The following is a 22,036-nucleotide window of genomic DNA, read 5'->3' as shown; positions in this document are numbered from 1 at the left end:
CTATGGGGACATGTGTATGCATATGGCTGACTCACTTTGGTGTACAACAGAAACTAACACAGTATTGTGAAACAATTATACCCCAATAAAGATCTATTAAAAAATAATAACAACAAAAAATAAAAATAGCCTATCACATTATATAGATGTATATTCAAGTGAGCTAGAAAGGATTTATAATCCAAGAAGAGAGCAATTGTTATTTCTAGGTGGTGAAACAGTGAGGTTTTTAATTTTTCAATTATTATTCTTATCTCTATTTCCTAAATGTTATTTTGGTAATCATCAAACTGTATTGTGGAAAACATAAGTTTTAAAATGCTGCTGAGCCTACATCCTGCTCAAAGTATGGGACCTCAGAAAAGTGCCGTAGGACTTTCCTTGCAGTGCTGCCCACCAATGTTTATTTTGCTTTGGACTTTTTTCTGCATTTTACCGCTTGCTTAACTCCTGATACAAACATTATGGTTGGTCAGCATATTAAATGCCCAAGAAATGGCTTAATTAATAGTGAAAATCAATGCATAGAAAAATTGGAGAGGTGATATAAGCAAGTATATAATGTATGGTCTCCTACATTACTTCATAATCCTGACTTCTTTCCACACCATAAAAAACTATGTCAGGAATAGAATCAGCTGATCTAACACAAGACTCAAATCACAGTGGCTCATACACAGAGAATGTGTTTTGATCATGTAAGAAGAAATCTTGTTCATCCATGTTGTCACAAGTGGAAGGATGCCCTTCTTTTTAAAGGCTGAATAATACTCTATTGTGTGTATATATACACACCACGTTTTCCATATTCATTCATCTGTTGATGGACACTTGGGTTGTTTCCATTCTTGGCTATTGTGAATAATGCTGCAATGAACATGGGAGTACAGATAACACTTTGAGGTCTTGATTTCAAGTCTTTTGTATATATACCCAGAAGTGAGACTCTTGTATCATATGGTGGTTCTATTTTTAATTTTTTAGGAACTTCCATACAGTTTTCCATGGATGCTACACTATTTCGCATCCCACCAACAGGCTAAAAGGGTTCTAATTTCTCTAATTCCTTGTGAACACTTATACTAAGTGAAATAAGCTAGTCACAGAAGGACAAATTTTGCATAAATCCGCTTATATGAGATATCTAAAATAGTCAAAACTTACAGAAGAAGAGAATACAATAGTGGTTGTTAGGGGCTGGGGGGTGAGGGAAACAGAGAGCTGTTGTTCAGTTGGTGTAAAGTTTCAGTTATGCTAGTTGAAGAAGTTCTAGAGACCTGCTGCTGTACAGTGTGGTGGACAGTTAGTGATGCCACATTGTGTACTTCAGAATTCATTAAGAGGATGAATCTTAATGTTACGTTCTTACCACACACACAAAATCAACAACGAAAACAACAGAGAAAAAAAAGACAGAAGCAAACTCTGTTGAGTTGTTGGATATGTTTATTACCTCCATTGTGGTAATGGTATCACATGTGTTTGCATATGTCCAAACTCGTCAATTTGTATATCTTAAATATGTGCCGTTTTTTGTATGTCAGTTAATTAATTGATATTAATTAATCTGTTAAGGGAAGAAAGAGGAGGAGGAAAGGGAGGAAAGAGGAGGAGGAAAGGGAGGGAAGAGGAAGAGGAAGATAAGAAGGAGAAGGAAAAGAGAGAGAGAAGTCTGGAAGGCTATGGTGATCTAATTTTGGTTCTGGGTTATGTATTGAACTGAAGGAACAGTAATGTCCACCATGTTTTTACCCTTATGATTGATTCCATGATGTCAGCTCTTTTTTTTAACATTTAAATGGTAATCTTTTTTTTTTAACATCTTTATTGGAGTATAATTGCTTTACAATGGTGTGTTAGTTTCTGCTTAACAACAAAATGAATCAGTTATATATATACATATGTTCCCATATCTCTTCCCTCTTGCATCTCCCTCCCTCCCACCCTCCCTATCCCACCCCTCCAGGTGGTCACAAAGCACCGAGCTGATCTCCCTGTGCTATGCGGCTGCTTCCCACTAGCTATCTACCTTACGTTTGGTAGTGTATATATGTCCATGCCTCTCTCTCGCTTTGTCACACCTTACCCTTCCCCCTCCCCATATCCTCAAGTCCATTCTCTTGTAGGTCTGTGTCTTTATTCCTGTCTTACCCCTAGGTTCTTCATGACATTTTTTTTTCTTAAATTCCATATTTATGTGTTAGCATACGGTATTTGTCTCTCTCTTTCTGACTTACTTCACTCTGTGTGACAGACTCTAGGTCTACATGATGTCAGCTCTTACACTGCAATCAATCTGCAAGTGATGAGACAAAAGGCAAAAGGTTTCTGCAAAATGAGTTTGTGTTATTTAGAAAAAGCCTTACTGGACACCAGCAAGACCCAGTGACTCCTATTTACATTTCACTGATCAGACATTGGTCATATGGCCACTTTTAGTTGCAGAAAAGATGAGTGACCGTAGATTTTTGGTTGCTTATATTGCCACCGTAAACTTGCTTAGTAAGGAGGAAGGGGAGAATATATATATTGGGTGGTCAACTGTCTGTGTCTTCCATGAATACATATATTCTGAATATCTAAGACCTTTTCTTTTCTCAGCTGCATTCTCCCTGTCCAGCTCTAACCAAAATCTTTCTGATTTTGAATTTGGATATACATTTAACTATTTAAAACTATTAGTGTTTCCCTCAGTTTTGAAAGAGAGAGAAAGCCAATGTTTCTTAGTTCGTTTAGCACTCACTAGTTCCCACGTTGAAGCTTTATCCTACAGACTACAAAAATAACTGTATTTTGACAAATCCACGGGGATCTGTTTAAGGAGAAACTATATTAGTATGCTGTGTTTGCGAATGGATTCTTAACGAAACATGACTAAAGGGTGAAGTGTAATTTTATTTTCATCAGCCAGAGGAAAAGAGCAAGGTGTTATGATAACACATTTGAAGACCTATAGCAGTAGTGAATCCTGGTGCCTAAGGTAAACTGAAGGCTGGCATTATTGAGAAATGTTGAGGTACCTAAACATATAAAAACAAAATCAAACAGAGAGAGAGAGAGGAGAGCTTGAGACTGAAGAAAAGAGGAGAGAAGGAGAAGAAAGGAGAGAGTAGAGATGCAGCACAGATGACAGAGAGAGACAGAAATATCAACAGAGGCTTCAAAATGGAGACAAAGGGGAAAAGTGAGAGAAAGACTGTCTTCAATGAGGATTAAAAAAGTACCTCTAGGGCTTCCCTGGTGACGCAGTGGTTGAGAGTCCGCCTGCCGACGCAGGGGACACGGGTTTGTGCCCCGGTCCGGGAGGATCCCACATGCCGCGGAGCAGCTGGGCCCGTGAGCCATGGCCGCTGAGCCTGCGCGTCCGGAGCCTGTGCTCCGCAACGGGAGAGGCCACAACAGTGAGAGGCCCGCATACCGCAAAAAAGAAAAAAAAAAAAAAAAAAAAAGTACCTCTAATTAGAGAAGTAAAGTTAGAAAGATAAGATATAAAGGTTTACTTTTTCTATAATAAAAAATTATAAGCTGATAATAAAATAAATTAGAAAGGTCAAATAGAACAATTTAAATGAAGAATAAAAGGGGAAATGTTCAATTTTTATTGAAAAAAATAGTTTCATATTTGCTGAACAATTATGGATCTTTAAAACCATGAATGATATGAGGAAGTAAAAATTTTTTTCTTAAATGTCCTTGCTCTTCTTATAATACACAGATTAAAATAATCACTGTGATAGTGAGTGTATTTCTTTCTAATTTCTTGGTACGACCTAAAGGTACACTTGAATGGGAAAATAAGCAAAAGCAAATGAAGTGAATTACTGGCAGTGATTATTGACAATACACACGTTGGGCATGGGATATATTTATTTATTCTTAGAGTACAATTTAAATCTTCAGAGCAAATAAGTTAATAGGTTCTTAAATTTTTATGAAGCTTTTAATCATTACATTGGAGGCCATGGTAAAAATTAGTTTATTCTGGACACCCTTGCACTTGTCCAACTAAGAAGGCAACTGTTCATAATCACCCCAATTATGCAGTATCACTTAGACCCTTAAAGAAGAAACCACAGTAATGTAGATCAGAATAGAGAATTTTGAGCACACTCAGCCTCAAGTTTTAGGACGTGGACCAAAAGACCCCAGAGCCCAATGGGGCTGCAACATGTCACTGTCACGCTGCTGACTCTTAACTATGGGTGGTGAAAATTATTGCCAAAAAGGCATCCCACCTTAATCTCATTGCATAAGGTAACTGACAGCCTTAAATACAGTTCCATTATATCATCTTATTAATATACACTTTCAACTCACACAAAGACTAGAATGTAGAAATTGGATAAGGAAATGGAGGGTGTTAATTCATTGAGAATTCCCAAAAGAAAGTCTGAGTTAACATAGCTGAAACCCTTAACTAAAGGGAGTTCATTCTTAAGGAAAATGCCAAGATAGAGAAGTAGGATTCTTTTCTTTAGAGACATACAAAATTTTCCTTGAAGTGCTTTACAAAAGAGAAAAGTGCGTGACATTTAGTTCTGAAGTATCCGTTGCATGTTCTGTGTAGAAGGACCCATGTGTACAAGCTTCCTAGTACTTCACCGGAGTGAGGGGAGAGGGTGTGGCATGGCCAGTGCACAGAATGGATAATTAGCTGAAGTCAGAGGTGGTTGGAATCAGAAAATGACAGAACATGCAGGGTCTTGTAGGCCATATTAAGCATTTTGTTGTTTATCTCTAAGAGCTAGAGGAAACCACTAATTTTATAACTTTAATAAAAAATTTTTATTTAATGTGTATATAACTATAATACACGCGTTAATTATTCATTTAAATGGCCATTAAAGAGTTTTAGATTGTTTATATGACCAAATTTTTGTTATAAAAATATCACACATTGATGTTTGTTGAACACACAGAAGGTAAGTAGAAATCAATTAAGAAAGGACCAATTAGGAGACTGTTGCAGTAGCCTAGATAAAAAATGGTTCAAGCTAGTCAAGGATAGGAGCAGAAAGGTATACAAAGCCAACAGTATTATAATTAAATTGACAGAATTTGAATATAGGTTAAACAGGAGTGATGACTGAGAGGGAGGTGTTCAGAACTTGTGCCAAGTTCATGACCTGTAAAATTACATTTGTAGCAGTTCCATTTTCTGAGATAAGAAATATTAATGAAATACCAGGTTGAATCAAACAGTGTATACAATTAATATGTTGAGAAGGACAGAGGAAGACATCCTTTTTGTGGGCTTATTATGTGGCCAGGAGCTGTGGACGAGTGGATTATGGTGGTGCAAGCAAGCCATGGTTTATTTCCAGCAATCACATCGTGAGTTCCAAGAAACTCTTCTGTGAGTTATACTGCCATGTCATATGAACATTGAGCTACATTAAAGTTAAATCTGTTTAAACAAAATCTAAGATATTCTTACCAAATTCACAGCAGAGTGGCTAACGCTTATTTGAACTACCAGGTTTGCAACCTGCTTATATAACCTTAGAGAAATTGTTTAAGCTGTCTATTGCTTGATTTTCTCATAAGTGGAATAGAGACAGGGATGTTACACAGTTGGTGGTGGTCAAAGAGAAAATTTAAGTGAAGAATGTGGTAAACATCCAATTACTGTTGTTATTACTATTGCTGAGAAAAATAATAACAGATATCAATGTTTATGAGCAAATGCTGGGATCATCCTGTGTGTGTTAGAGATATAGTTAGATGAATTAAAAACTCGAAATTTATTGTTGAAGTATTAAAATCTGTTAAACACTTATATTATACTTCAATGCCTTTTTAACATTATGTTAATATACGTCGATAAGTGTACTGAAAAGAACTTTATGTACTACAGTTCTACCTTCTTCCTTCAAAAATGGAGACACCAAAGGCCAGGTTATTTATGTGACTTGCACAAGTTCACAATGCTCTATGAAAAAAATGTCCATAGGGAAAAAATATATAGCAAGTTATAAAACGTTGAAACATGACCAAAATGAGTAATTGCTCAATTAGTTTGTAGTTCTATATGTAATCGTGTTATTCGCAAAATACTAAATAGCCAGAAACCTACTTAAAAAAATTTGAATGTGATAGATTTAACCTTTTTATTCTGGAAATTTGCTATAATGAATAATTCTTAAAAGTCAAAAACTTTAAATAATAACAAATAACAATTCTTTTTAAATAACATTTTATAGGCCTGGCCCTGTGTATACTTTACCTGTGTTATTTCTAATTCTCCTACCATCATTGTTGAGATTGAATTTAGTCTCTTTCTCTGTATCTCACTCTCCCTCCACCCCTTGCCTTTTTCCTACAGAATTTTCCGTGTTTTTTTTTTTTTTGTCTTCTTTCAACCAGGCTTCCACAAACAATATCTAAGATATTTGGGCATGTATGATTGTAATTTGTTTAACATTATAATATTAAATTCTGGACTGAGTTAAAAGGATTTATTCTTATAACATAGCATGGCTTATGAGGTATGACTCCAAAATCTATATGGATGAAATTAGGACTTCAACAGAATTATGCACTAAAGTTAAAAGAAACCTGCGGAGATTTTATTACATTAAGTAGGTGATGAACTGTCATTTTACTGAATGTTCTCAATCAGCAAATTACTACAGTGAGCAGCACACTGTGTGGTAAGTGGTCACAAATAAATGTGTCGTCACTACTGGTTACATGCCTTTGTCTTTAATCACTGTGAGAACTAGCCGTCTCATCTGTAAAATGTAAAAACTCATGCTTAGGTGGTCCTTGGGAGCAGTATGTGAGACTTTTGTGCACGAGACGGAATGACTGCATGAAAGGTATGGCGTATATGTATGATCCTCTGAGAAATATGAATTTCTTTCTCTTAACTTCCTGTCTGTTAACTGGTTCTCATAGTTTAGTTACAACATGCTGTAATTTATAATTTTTTTTGTAGGTCATCTCCAGTTTTATATTATTATAAAATTGAAATGAACATATTTTTTCATAAAACCTTTTTTCTATATTTAGAATTTCTCTGGCTAGGTTCACAGAGTAAAAACTTGAGTCCAGGTGTATAGATACATTTTCAGGATTGTTAATGTAATTGTAAATTCCCTGTTGTTTATTAATGTGAGAGGAGATTATAATTGGTAAAATTTAGAGCAAAAACCAGGTTTTTTAAAATATATACCACATCTTTTTTTATTGTTGTTTTTTGTTATTTTTAATTAGTTATCTATTTTATACATATTAGTGTATATATGTCAGTCCCAATCTCCCAATTCATCACACCATCCCCCCAACCCCGGCTTTCCCCCCTGGTGTCCACGTTTGTTCTCTACATCTGTGTTTCTATTTCTGCCTTGCAAACCAGTTCATCTGTACCCCAAGTTGTTTTTTGTTGTTGACGTTTTCCTGCCTTGCAAAGAGTTTTAAAGTCTGAGTGCTCTCACCCTTGGGGAAAAATGACTGCCTATCTAGTTATAATTATATAAATATTGGCAGCCATCAGGGTTGTTTTTCTTTTTTTGTCCAGCAATTCGATTGCAACATATTGACAAACACTTCCCAGTGAAAAGGTATGGTATCCTGTGCCAGAATTGCATCTTTAGGGATTAGCTGATAACAAATGTCATCAAAACTTATTTTTTAAGGTTTACTACTAATTAGCAACAGCAAAATAACCTATTTATATCCCGGCTTTAAGCCATTGCTCTACAAATGAAGTGTTAGTGTAGACTGACTGCTGTTATTTATTTTCCCCGGCAGTTTCATTTATTTTTTAACAGAGTATTGGCCAAAATACAGTAAATCCCCTACATATGACTGAGTTCCATTCTGAGAGCGTGTTCATTAAGTCCAGTTTGTTCGTATGTCCAGTGAAGTTAGCTTAGGTACCCAACTAACACAGTCGGCTATATAGTACGGTACTGTAGTAAGTTTATAATACTTTTCACAAAAATAATATATAAAAAGCAAACGACAAAAAGAAAACATGTTTAATCTTACAGCACAGTACCTTGAAAAGTACAGTAGTGCAGTACAACAGCTGGCATCCAGGGGCTGGCATCGAGTGAACAGGCAAGAAGAGTTACTGATTGGAGGAGGGAGAGGAGGTGGGAGATGGTAGAGCTGAAGGATCGTCAGCAACAGGAGACAGAGGGCAAGTTGCAATTTCACTCACGCCTGACGTTGATGGCACAGGTTCTGGTTCCCTGCTGGATTCGATTCTATCTGCTCTCTTGAAAAAATGATCCAGTGATGTCTGGGTAGTAGCTCTTTTTTTCTCGTCATAGATGACACGGTAGCACTCGATTTCGTTCTGAACAGCTGCTGCAACCTTTGTGTTCCATTCTGTGTTCAGATCCCGTGCCTCAAAAACCAACTCTCCTCGAATAAAGAAAATCCCCTTGCCATTTCCTGCATCATGAATCTCTTCGGTTCTTCCGTTACTTCTTCCTCTTGTCGCTCCACTCTCTCAATTATTTTCACTTTTGTTTCCATCGTTATCACTTGGTGCTTCTTAGCAGTACCAGCTACATCACCACTGCTTTTACACGCACTTCCAGACATCCTAGGCTTGAAATAAAGATACTGTGTCTCTGCCTTCTCTTTTATTTCATCTGTCTCCTTGGTATATCTTCATTCCTACAAAAACTCATTCCAGTCCTCAGTTCCCCTCTATGTGTTTCTCTCCCATGAAATTTCCCAGGCAGCCCCCCGCACACCACTTCCTCTCCCTGAATTTATCTTTCCTTCAATTAAAACTTAGTACCAAATGCCTTAATCCCCTAAGGCTCTGGCCATCCCTGAGCCCAGATGATCATTTCCTTCTAGATGATGATGGTAAGACATGGTTTAGTGTCCCTTAAACATAAGATTTAAAATTTTAAAGATAATTTCTCATTCCTTAAACCAGAGGACTAATATAGGCAATTAATTCCTTGTTGCTTTTCTGCTTTTTTCACAATCCATACTCAGGATCAGACTAAAGAAATATTTGTGAAAAGAAAAAAAGTAGTATTATAGTTTTATTCTCTCTTTAACTGTGAATTAATGATTCTTGCTAGATATAATTTTCTTTTGAATGTTCATGTCTTACCTTTGTAACCTGAAGCAATTTACTAATACTAGTGATTAAGTCTAGGGAAAATGTCAGGGAGAGTCCACATATTGTGGAAATGAGTCTGTTTTGGGACTCTAGGAATCTAAATTTTTGGCCAGTGTTTTTATACTAAATGGCTTGGTGGTCTAATTCTATATTTCGGTTCCTTTATCTATAACATGAGAAATGGGGTTATATGGTTTCTAAAATTATTTTAAGATTTAAAATCCATGACTAGGCATATTCAAAAGCAAAATCTGTCTTAACTAATATTTAAGGTAAAAAACATCTCACTATTGCATAGTTGGCAATGAACTACTGTATTTCCTAAACAAATATGTTATCTGCACTGAGAAAGAATGTTTATTTGGGAACTTTCTAATAATCCTCATTGGAGTAGCACTAAATAGAATAATCCCTGGTGAAACCTTTAAGGAAAACAAAGTGGATGCTTTCAAAAGAGGGTTAGGCAATGATAATAAACTTCTAGCATTCAACCCAGCTCATAAAAAGACAAACAGGAGAGAAGCTGATTCCATACAGGATACTCACTTGACTTTAGCTAATTCTTTGTTAGGAATTAGATTGAGCTGTGAAGTTGTAGCTCTGAAATGACCCGGCATTCATGCTGATTGTACCATCTCATCTCATTAGCTTTCTCTTTGTAATAAACAAGGTTCCTTTGCCTCTTCTAATTGCACATAGAAGTACCAGGCTCTACTGGGAAGCAAATCCAAATTCTAATACAAGGTCTGCAGAGAAATTAGAAAGTTTCCCCAAACAGACTTCCTCAGTTCCTTAAAGTAATGAAAACTTGGAGCTTGTTGTTTTTTGTTTATATGTTTGTTTTCTCCTTCTGGAAAGCAATTCAGTCAATGCATTTTAAAAGTTTATTACTGAATCAAAATCATATTTAACTTTTAAAGGGCCACTGAAAACCAGTGGTATTAATTAAAACCTCATGTTTTAAATGGAAACAGTGTATTTAAATCCATGAGTAAATGAGGTACAAAATATGTTTAAAAAATTAAGGCAATTAATGAAACAGTGAATTAATGTGGAAAGTATCAATAGTATTGGATTCTGAAGGAGAAAAATTCCCTCTCAGTACTTTTCTGAGTTAGCAAACAAATTGGCTACATTTTTTTTGGATTTTCTTTTTCTGGTTTGTAACATTTTCCCAATGCAAATATTACCTTAGAATACCTAGTGTCTTGGTACATGGTGCTCAGACAAAATCAGTTAATATCTCTTTTGGCAAGTATGTTTAATTTCTAACATAGCCCACTGATGTGAGAGAATTCAAAGTGATAATTTATGCCAGTCAGGTATCAATCTCCAAATAAGAAACCGAGTTGAAGTTTTATATAGAAAGGAGTGTGAATTCTCATCCTGTTATACATTCTTCTCCATAATTTAACTACCAGTGCATAGCATACTCTAACTGCAAAGCATGGTTGGCCTAAACCAAGCTTTGCAGTTAGAGTAACCCTGGAATACAGCATCTTTTCTAAATACATTTTGCATGTATTCATGTCTGTAGTGTCTGTGTATTTGCACATAAATATGTGCTTGCTTTGTTTATCCTGTTCTGATGTCAGTGATTGTAAAATGCATTCCAAAGATCTCCATCTTTTTCAGTGTTTTTGAGAGATAAGTCTGGTATTTTTTATGTTTATTCTTTTTACTGAAGGATAATAATAACATCAAACACGTATGTATCACCTCTTATGTGTTAGATACTGTTTTAGGATGAATTTATCATTGTTTTTGTTTTTATTGGGGTATAGTTGCTCCACAGCATTGTGCCAGTTTCTACTGTACAGCAAAGGGAACCCTCTTGCACTGTTGATGGGAATGTACATTGATGCAGCCACTATGGAGAACAGTATAGAGGTTCCTTAAAAAACGAAAAATAGAACTACCGTATGACACAACAATCCCACTACTGGGCGTATACCCTGAGAAAACCATAATTTAAAAATACACATGCACCCCAGTATTCATTGCAGCACTATTTACAATAGCCAGGACATGGAAGCAGCCTAAATATCCATCGAGAAATGAATCTAATATTGACATAATCAATTATCCTTTCTTTGAAAGCATGAAAAAATAAAATATGGACCTATTTATTTTCACTTTTTTTTTTTTTTTACACTTACACTGGATTAGATTCTGGTCAGCAATAAATTACTATACAGTTAAAATGTCACTGAGGTATGTTCCATTCAACATGTGGAAAAAATTTATTTCATAATGAAATACAGATGTATATCTTTCTTTAAGTCCACCACCATCCCATTTTTATCCCCACTGATGTTTTAATTTCAGGACCTAATGTGAAAATTGCCTCATTGGTTACTAAAGAAGCTAGATAGATTCACATATTACCCCAATTGATGATGTTATTAATACAGATATTTGAACTGTTGAACTCTGAATGAAAAATATAAAATAATCACCTCTCATAAGCCTTTGCTTCAGAGGAAATAATAGTATCATGGAAGACGGTTTTCTTCAGTGAAATGTGTCTAATTTATGGAAGAAAGCAGTTCTCACTTTTGCTACACTGCAAGATTTTTTGGTTTATCTCTGGCTCTGCCTCATTCAGCAGATCTTGACAGAGCAAGTAAGGAGTTTTATTAAGGGGTTGAGCAATAAAGATTCAATAGAATTCTTGAAACATAATGATTTTTTTTCTTATGTTGGAGGATGTCTTCTTTCTTAGAGACTATGACCAGCTGGGATTATCCTATTTGCTGTCTTTGCATTAGCTTCAAGACAAGCATAAACTAAAATGAAAGATTGGTGAGGGTTGCTTTATTTCTTCCAGAATAAGAACACTTGTTTTATTGTAGATGATTTCTTAGCATGCTCTCTTTTAGTCAGAATTGTAAATTCCACTGAATGTAAACAGCTATCTATATCAACTTCCCATGCACATGCTACACAAGAGAATATGCAAATTTTTGTATTAAAATCCTAGACTAAAATTACATATGCAAAATGAGTATATAGACAAGGTATTTTTGCTCTATCTCAATGTTTCAGAACACCTGATTCAGGGACATAAATCGAAGGGCAGTGCCAATAAAAAAAATATATTCAGCAAGGGCTCCCTTACTCTTGATTAACCCACAAGTAAGCAAGCAATCATGAAATAGGAGCATGCTCCCTTAGGGAGTCTCCTGCACTAAAGGATATCTAGAATATCACTTATCGCTGTGCTTCTGTTGTTTACATGTCTATGTCTAACTTTTTTAAGCCTAATTTAGGTCTGAAGAGTAGCAAAGTAACTTATCACACCTCAGAATTCATTATGGAGACAAAGAATACATTTTTGTAGCTTTAAAAAAAAAAAGAAAAAATTACACTTAATATGTGAAAAAAAAAAACACTCACGGAAAGCAAGTTAGTAAGGAATTTTGAATCTAAACAGGAGATTCTGGAAATTTCCTAAGTGTTTCAAGTTCTTGTTAGTAGCTATAAAATTTTATTCGCTAAGCTGTAATACAAAAGATTTTCATTCACATGACCTCCAAATATTATTAAGATCTTAAGGGAAGGAGCCTAAATCTTTTACTAGTGAAGTAAAACAGTGCAGAGTGCAAAAGTATGATTTTATCTTTAGAAACGACATTTATACAAATGTTTTACCATCGACAGTGTTCTCACAGATCTACAAGGTAGGTAAAGAAATTTGTATTGTCCTATTTTTAAATGAGGAAAAACCAACAGCAACAAAATACTAGATACAGGGATATTATCCAGTGATTCAGGAGTTTTCATTTATTTGTTTATTGGAAAACACAACCGACTACTCACTGGGGCAGATAACAAGGAAGATGAAGAGATGGTTCCTTTTGTTACTTGAGGCATAAATTGCAGACCAGTTGAGATTATCCTTCCTAATCTAGTGTTCTTTTTTCCAGAGTCACAACTCCCTGTTTTGACTGGAAATTTTCACTAAATGATCTCTATTGTGCTTCTCAACTCAGAATATTTTATTTCTTGAAATTGTATTAACATACGGACTTATGGGAAAGTAGCATGTACTAATTCTATTACTTTTGAATCTAAAATGATTTCTCTGTTGTTTCCATACTTACAGCACCTATTGCTGTATTAATGTAGGCATATGTTGCTATTTCTCTGCCTCCTTCGGAAACAGCCTAAATCTTCTTTTAAAGTATGGAACCAACTTGAATGAAATACGTTGTTGCTTGAATTCTGTACTTCTGATTATGGCAGCTGAAGAAAAGGTTAGCTCTTTTGGCAGCCACATTAAATTCTAATCATAGGTTAGTCCTACTATGTACTAAAATATCCAATCCATGTATGTATAAGTGAATGGATACACATAAAATGTGTCTCTTCATATGTCTTATGCAATTTTATAAATTTCAGCGGCACATATAACACTGCCCAGCAATTATCCAATATTTCCACGTCGTCTTCTCCCCTCTGGACAACTGTATCACACCTTCTTTATTCTTCTGAAATGTCCAATTCTTTCTTCCCCATTCTCACGTTCAGCCAGTTACCTTCTTGAAAACTTTATTATAGAAATGAAATCTATCAAGATAGATCAATGTTTTATGTTTGTTGTTTTCAGACCAGGAGTTTCCAGTTTATTTAAAGAAACTGGGTGCTCTTTCAGTTCCTGGGACTTCATGAGCTTTCCTTGTTTGTTTTTCTAATTTGTAAGTGATAAATGATATTCAAAATTATGTTTAATCAGTATCCTTTCTTTTCGATCCAAAAATCATTGTACTTGAGGGACAAGTTAAGAGAAAAATTGGGCATAATGTTTCTTGCTTTTTTATCAAATATCATTACTCTCTATGCTCAATTTATTGTTTGATTTCTTCCTCATTTTTAACTTGCTTTACTTTGAATAAATTTGAGCTTATACTTTGGGAGATTCTGCTATAAGGTATTATGAAATACATTTAGAAATATAATTCATTTGTTGGTGATAATTCTTACATCAAATTAGTTTTAAAATGAGGACTAGTTAAATCATAATACTGTGAATAATAGAGTAATAAAAACTCATGTACCTATGGTAATTAACTGAAAGCCCCAGAGGGATTCAGCAGCAAGTAATGTAAAATTGTGTGACACAAGAAGAACCAATGATACCAATGATTTCTGTGCCTTAAAAGCATTTGTTTCTTTGTGTGTTTACTGTTATCAAGGTGTCCCTTATATACAATAAAGCACACAAATCCTAAGTGAAATCTTGATGATTGTTACATAGGTATAAACTCATGTAATCAGCCTCCAGATTATGGTACAGAGCTGCTAACACCTCTGAAGCACACCACGTTGCCCTTTCTAGTCAATCTTTGCGTACACCCCTCTATCCACTATAATCATTATTCTGATTTTGTTTTTGTCCAGTTTTTTAAAAAATTTCAAGTAAATGAAATACAAAGTCCATCATCTTTTCTCTCTGGTACTTTCACATAACAATTTCATCTATGTTGTTTAATCTGGAAATAGTTTGTTTTATTGCTATGTAGTAATTAGTTGTTTAATAATATAACAATGTATGTACTAAGTCTACTATTAATGGATATTTTGGTTATTTTTAGTTTTGTCAATTGTAAATAAAATTCTATGAACATTTTTATGTAAGTATTATTTGGGCACATATAAACTGAGTTTGCCTTGGGTTTTTACTAGGAATAGAATTGCTGGGTCATAGGTTAGGCTTATGGTTAGTTTTGATAGATACCATCAAACGTTTTTTAAAGTGCTTTTTTTTTTTTTTTATCACTTTACACTCCTGTTAACAATGTATGTGAGGGGCTTCCCTGGTGGTGCAGTGGTTGAGAATCCGCCTGCCCGTGCAGGGGATACGGGTTCATGTCCCGGTTGGGGAAGATCCCATATGCCGGGGAGCGGCTGGGCCCGTGAGCCGTGGCCACTGAGCCTGGGCGTCCGGAGCCTGTGCTCCGCAACGGGGAGAGGCCACAACAGTGCGAGGCCCGCGTACCACAAAAACAAAAAACAATGTATGTGAGTTCCAGTTATTCATGTATTTACTAACATTTGATATTGACAGTGTTTTTTAAAACTTTTAATATCAGGCTACACTTGTGGTCATATAATGATATCTTCTTGTATTTTGATTTGCATTTTCCTGATGATTCAATGATGTTGGACACATTTTCATATGCTCATTGGCCATTCGGAAATTTTCTTTTGTGTATTGCCCATTCATATCTTTTACACATTGTTCAAGCAGTTGGCCTATCTTGAATGCATTTCTAAAAAGAAATATCCAATTTGAACTCAGCTTTTTTTCCCTCCAACTAGCAAAAGGTTATAGAAATATCTGATTTTTAAATCTAAGTTGCACAGAGAAATATACGGACCAGACTAATTGTATTATTTAATTTAAACATTTTTTATAATATCTACAATTAAGCCCTAATTTCTGACTATTTGTGGGTTTATAGGAAGTGAGTACCTCGCAACATGTTTCCTGTAAAATTTCCATCTACTGTTTAGTTCTACTCTTATTTTTCTTTGGGCATACAGCTCTTCAGCCTCCTTCCCCTGGCCGCTTCTATCATGAAACAGCTAGTCTCAGTGTTCTCACCTACAGAAATTTATAGCTCGCTTTCAGGAAGATTTAAATTTCTCATTGGTTATTTTGCATATGATCATCTTTCACTACCTGCACCTCTTGGAATCTCTTTCCCCACCTGAAGCAGTTTATCTAATTATTCCTTGCAAAAACAGACATTTTGGAGGAACACTTGCATATATTCAAACAAGTATTTTGACTAAATATAAACCTGATTTTTTTCTGATTTTTAGTTTCGAAATCCTGTATTTAATATCATCTATATAATTTTAATTTCTAAACTTTGCAGAAATGCAAAGTTTAAAAATTAAATCTAATGAAATTTAATTTTTACTGCATTCTTTAATGCATTTTAGGAATTAACCGCAAGATGAAATTATAAAAAAATGGTGAGGGAAGAGGAAGTGGAAAAGGCAAGGTAGGTTATACAGAATCATTTGAAGTTGTTTAAAAAGAATTGATCTGAAATGTAGCTACTCAGAATGCTGCCCCATAATTCAAGAAATGGTTCTAGAGTATATCATCCAGTTTGACTGATGGATCTGGTGATACACTTCTCTTTCTCTTTGATAACAGTGAGCTAAAGAGTGTCAAGAAGAAGGCTCCTTTTTTAATATATCACATGTGATTTTAACTCTGGAATAGACTAGCGTTGATTACTGTTATGCTCCGTTGTTTTATGTTATTATTATTATCATTATCATCTCTTAAATATAGTGCAGAAGATCATTTACATTAAGGATTCCACCCATGCACTCACCCTCACTAAGTCCTCACTATATTATTACATCGTTACCATCTTGTCTCAGAATATCTGCTACATCCTGCCTGTGTTCATTACCTTGACTATATTTCACATTTTAATCTCTGTTTCCTGGTTTTTATGTGTTTGAATTTCATCCCATAAGTATCCAACAGATTCAGAGCCTTGATTTTAATCATGTGCAATATTTGGACTGCATTTTATCTTCACTGTTGTATCTCTACTTGTTCATTAGTTTCTAGAATCGGATTGCTATAGACTGAAGTGTTTGTATCTCCCCAAAATGCATGGGTTGAAACCCAAGTCCCTAATGTGATGGCATTTGGAGTGGAAGCCTTTGGGAGGTAATTATAAGTTTGGAGGGGTCGGGGTTGGTGCTTTTATTAAGAAAAGACACTAGAGAACTTGTTACTGTTCTTTCCTTCCTCCAAGTAAGGATAAAAGGAGAACCCAGGAGGGGTGTCCTTCACCAGACACTGGATGTGCTGCTTCTTTGATCTTGGACTACCCAGCCTCCAGAACTATGAGAAATAATTGTTTGTTGTTTAAGCCATCCAGTCTATGGTATTTTTGTTATCACATCCCAAACAGACTAAGATGCTATGCTCCAGTGTTAGAGAACTCCCCTATGATCTTTGTAACTTGGAACTTAGACCTTGGAGAGGTTTTCTCCTGCATAATTTTTAAAAGCAGTTTTGTGAAGATATAATCGGCATACCATACAATTCACTTAAAAGTGTACATTTAAACATGTCCAAGCACCATTTAAAAGCAATTCAGTGGACTTTAGTATACACACAAAGTTGTGCATCCATAACCACAATCAATTTTAGAATATGTTCTTTGGCCCAAAAAGGAACCCTGTACCACATAGCCACCTGGCATTTTAAATAGGAAAAAAAAAATAAAGCAGAGAAGGGATATAAAAGTGTAGGGTTTGGGTGGAGAAAGGAAGTTGACAGTGATAAACAGAGTTGTCAGGGAAGGCTGAGAAGGTAACACTTAAGATTTGAAAGAGGTGAGCTAGTCTCTCACTTCAAGTGCAATGTGCTTTCAAAGCCATCTTTCATCATCTTTTAAAAATACTTTGAGTCGGAAGCACTTGATGATATAAACAGGCTAAGTCCCTCTCCCTATACTTTGAGGATTTTGTCTTATAATTGGAATTTTCTGCTCTATAAAGACTTTTATGGTATTAAATACAGAGATCCAAACACAAATATTAATGGTAATAATAACAATAAAAATGTAATGTGGATATTAACAGTTGTCTCTCCTCATCTGTTTCCATGAAGGACTCTTACTACAGAGTGGAAAGACTGTCGTTCAAATAGGTTAACGCCACAACACTAGTTCTGCACGGGACCCACTTGCAGTGACTGATAACCTAAAAGAAGCTGTCCTTTCCCTTCTCAGTAGCTTCTGATATTGATGTTGTAAAGTGGCTCTGTGGTGGGTAGCATGCAGAGTGATGCTTCATTACCCTAGATCATCTCATACTTGTTATCTGTCTCTCATGAATGCAGGGCACAAAATGGAGTTAACAGGCACAAACCTCCTTGGAAAACATAGTACGGTGCTTAATGAGCAGAGCGTTCCTTTCCCTCCAGCTTCTACATGTCTGTGGAAATTATATTATCTTTTTAATTATTCTCTTGAAAATGTGTACATATAATTTTGTGTGCAAAGAGCAGTTCTAAAGGAGTAAGGAATTGGGGAGCAGTTGGCCCTTTAAAGGGGATGGTGATTACTCTCAAATATTCAGTCTAAATGTCGCTATTTCTAAGCACTGCTTTATTGTTTGCTTATATAATGCCATCACCAAATATGCATTTAAAGACTAGACATGTTATATGTAGCTTAAAACATAATAAAAGGAACCGGCACATAACCAGCATCAAGCTTAGGAAATAAAACAAATCCTTCCTTTGCAGGTCGCTGTGCTCGTCTTTACCAAGACTTTACTTTCCTGTCTCCTCTCGGTGGTAAGCACTAATCCTGAATGTTTTATGAATCATTTTTAGCGGTTCTTTATAATTGTATCAGACAGGTGGGTATATCACTAAGCAATATACGGTTTACTTTTCTCTGGTTTTAACCTTTATACAACTGGAGTCATACTAAAAGTATTCTTCTATGATTTAATTTATATATGTTTTCTTCACATTAATCTATGTTATATAGATACACACATATACATATGTATGCACTAAAATAAGCTAAGTGAATATATAACATATGATTCGTGTGTGTTGTGTGTATACATTTACTTATACATTAAAACAGCACTACTATAAGCAGTCTTGTAATATTCCTGGTGAGAACTGAGGTTGTCTAGAAGTGGGTGTCTGGGTTTTATCAGAGGATTCCTCTTCAGTTTCACTGGGTCATGCCAAAAAACGTTTCCTAAGTGATTGTAGCAAACTTGTACCATCATCAATTCTTGATATGTATACTTCTTATACTTTGATATTGTTATATTGTTTTCTTAAATTTTATTTATTTTTATTGAAGTATAGTTGAAGTATAGTTAACAATATTGTGATGGTTTCAGGTGTACAGCAAAGTGATTCAGTTTTTTTTTTTGTGTGTGTGTGTATATATATATATGTGCCTGTGTGTGTGTGTATATATATATATATATATACACACACACACACACACAGGCACACATATATATATATATATATATATATATATTCTTTTTCAGATTCTTTTTCCATTTAGGTTATTTCAAAACATTGTAATAGGTCCCTGTGCTATACAGTAGGTCCTTGTTGTTTGTGTTACTTCCAAATTCCTAATTTATCCCTCCCCCAACCTTTCCCCTTTGGTAGCCACAAGTTTTCTATGTCTGTGAGTCTGTTTCTGTTTTGTAAATAAGTTCATTTGTATCATCTTATTAGATTCCACATATAAGTGATATATGATATTTGTCTTTCTGTGTCTGACTTACTTCACTTAGTATGATAATCTCTCGGTCCGTCCATGTTTCTGCAAATGGCATTATTTCATTCTTTTTTATATTGTTTTCAAATAAGTCTAGTTTTTTTTTAATTGTTACTTTAGGAACCATAATATCACATTATGGAGTCAAATACCAACCTGCTTAAAAGACATGTGGGATTTCTTATCTTCGAGATCATGATTTTTTATGATGCTAAATGGTGATGGTTATGATAACACCCAATTGTTTTCCTGCTGTTCTCGTCCCTTCTTCCCTACTGTACCCATTTGGGTTATCATGTGAAGAAATATGAATTTCTCTATCTCCCACTCTCACATGTATGGCACCACAGTGCATGGAAAGGAAATTGGCATTGGCAAAGGGAAACATGCATCTGAGTCAGAGTTCTGCCTAGCCTTGGACCATCATCTGAACTTTCGTTGGCTCAGCCAGTTCATCTGTAAAGGGAAAGTAACAAAGCCTTTTCCTAATAATGGTTGTTGTAAACACTGAAAATATTGGATTCACAGCCTGGCAGAGTGTCTGGTGCATTGTGGGCAGTTAATAAAGGTACTTAACATTTTTATTATGGGGATTTCATATCCAAGACCCTAGTCCTCATTTCACCTCTTAAGCTTTTTTGACAATCTCTTTTCTCCTTGTCCTTCATCGTCTGGGATTATTTCATCCGTTTAGAATCACTTTGTAATTAGGTAAAATTTTCACTTTGGAGATTAAAAAGGTCATATTTTTATAATTGGCATTCCTTTGAAATATATTTATGCTGCTAAACTCCAGTATTTTCACTTTCGTCTTTTTCTGACTCATAGATTTTTTTGTTAAGCTAAAGTAATTGACAGAAAAACAAAAAAAAGTCTCATTTTAAAATGTGACAACTATCATGGATATGTTATGTAACTTTGTGAAGGATGAAAGAAAACTGTCAGAATTTACCCTTTAGTATTGTATAAATAGCAATCAATGCGTTGAAATGGTGGATACAATAAGCCCATCAAAAAACGACTCCATATTATAAACTTGGTCTCTGAACACCTCAACCATTGTGTTTGGTCCAAACTGTATACCCCATACTTATGTCTACGTGAAATGAAATCAAACTGCCAGGTTTCAGTTGTACTTGAGCGTGTGTGAAAAAACGACTAGGAAGTATTGTGAAAAGGCATTGGTAGGAACCCAAGGGAACTCCTAGACGATAATCCAGATAAATTTCTAAGCCCAAAACAGTGAGCTTGAAAGAGCATCAAACCAAAATCACCAGGGCAGAGCAAAGTTGCTGGTAGTCAGCTGTGTCTGGTGTCCAGTTCCTTTGATGCTTGTTTTGGTTGTAAGGTAGCAGAGCTTACCAAGAGATGTATGTGAATTTTCCTACTTAATCTGTAAATCACTATACTAGATATTGTTATGTGTTCTTAAGGACATCAAATCTCTATTTTATGAAACAGTAGGACTGAGTATGATGGTGGATAAGCAGCTGAAGAAATCACTGGATGAGGAATTGTGATATTTAAGTTTGATGTATCTGATTTGCTAAAAGCCCAGGGACACTTGTTGGAAGGTGTGCTTCTAGGAGACCAGAAGTTCTGAGCAGCAAGTGGATGAAATGTGCTTATTAAATTTCCGTTTTAAAAATAACCGCATTCATATACATAATGGAGTCTAGGAAAATTTGGATTGAACTTGGCTTTGAAGATTTGTGACATATTATAATATATTTAGCTAATTCAGATATGGTTAAAGGTCAGCTGCTACACTACTATTTCTATCATATAATTCTAGATTTTAGGTGAACAGTTATATGGAAGCCAAAATTGTCAACTTCTATCAGCCTTTGTCAAAATTTATCCTCTGTTTCTACGTTACAGTGGCAGGTAAAATAAGCTTCTTAAGAACTACTTCAAATTATAATAAAGTGAATTACTGGCAATTCACAAATGTTTAGTTAAGAATTCAGAGTTACAAATGAGCTTTCAAAAATGTCGATTAATCAGAGATTGTGATGTACTTAAACCAAAGTATATTCTTCAAAAAAAAAAAAGAATATTGGCTCACTTTCAATTTAGAAGAAAGGAGACATTTAAAAGGCACTATATGATATATACACACTACTATATTATAAAACAGATAACTAATAAGTACCTCCTGTATAGCACATGGAACTCTACTCAATACTCTGTAATGGCCTATATGGGAAAAGAATCTAAAAAAGAGTGGATATATGTATGTGTATAACTGATTCACTTTGCTGTACACCTAAAACTAACACAACATTGTAAATCAACTATACTCCAATAAAAATTAAATAAATATATCAATGGCAATATTAGGTAAGACCTTCTATAGACATATGAGTTCAGGAATTGCCTAGGAAAGAATTTTGATAGTATATTAGTTCAAAAGTAGTTGACAAATTAATATTATAACTATAATGGAAAATGATATCAGCAATAGAAAATTTAGTGGGAACTTGATATGGCCTGAATTGTGTCTCTCCCAAATTCATACATTGGAACCCTAACCCTCAGTGTGACTATCTTTAAACATATGGCCTTTAGGAAGTGATTAAGGTTAAATGAGGTCATAAGGGTGGGGATCTAATTCAACAGAACTGGT

The sequence above is a fragment of the Delphinapterus leucas genome, chromosome 3, assembly GCF_059928025.1.
Source record: "Delphinapterus leucas isolate spDelLeu-1000000601 "Yukka" chromosome 3, BTC_Dleu_Yukka2, whole genome shotgun sequence".
NCBI lineage: Eukaryota > Metazoa > Chordata > Mammalia > Artiodactyla > Monodontidae > Delphinapterus > Delphinapterus leucas.
The sequence above is the reverse complement of the archived record's forward strand: the minus strand, read 5'-3'. Positions refer to the sequence as shown.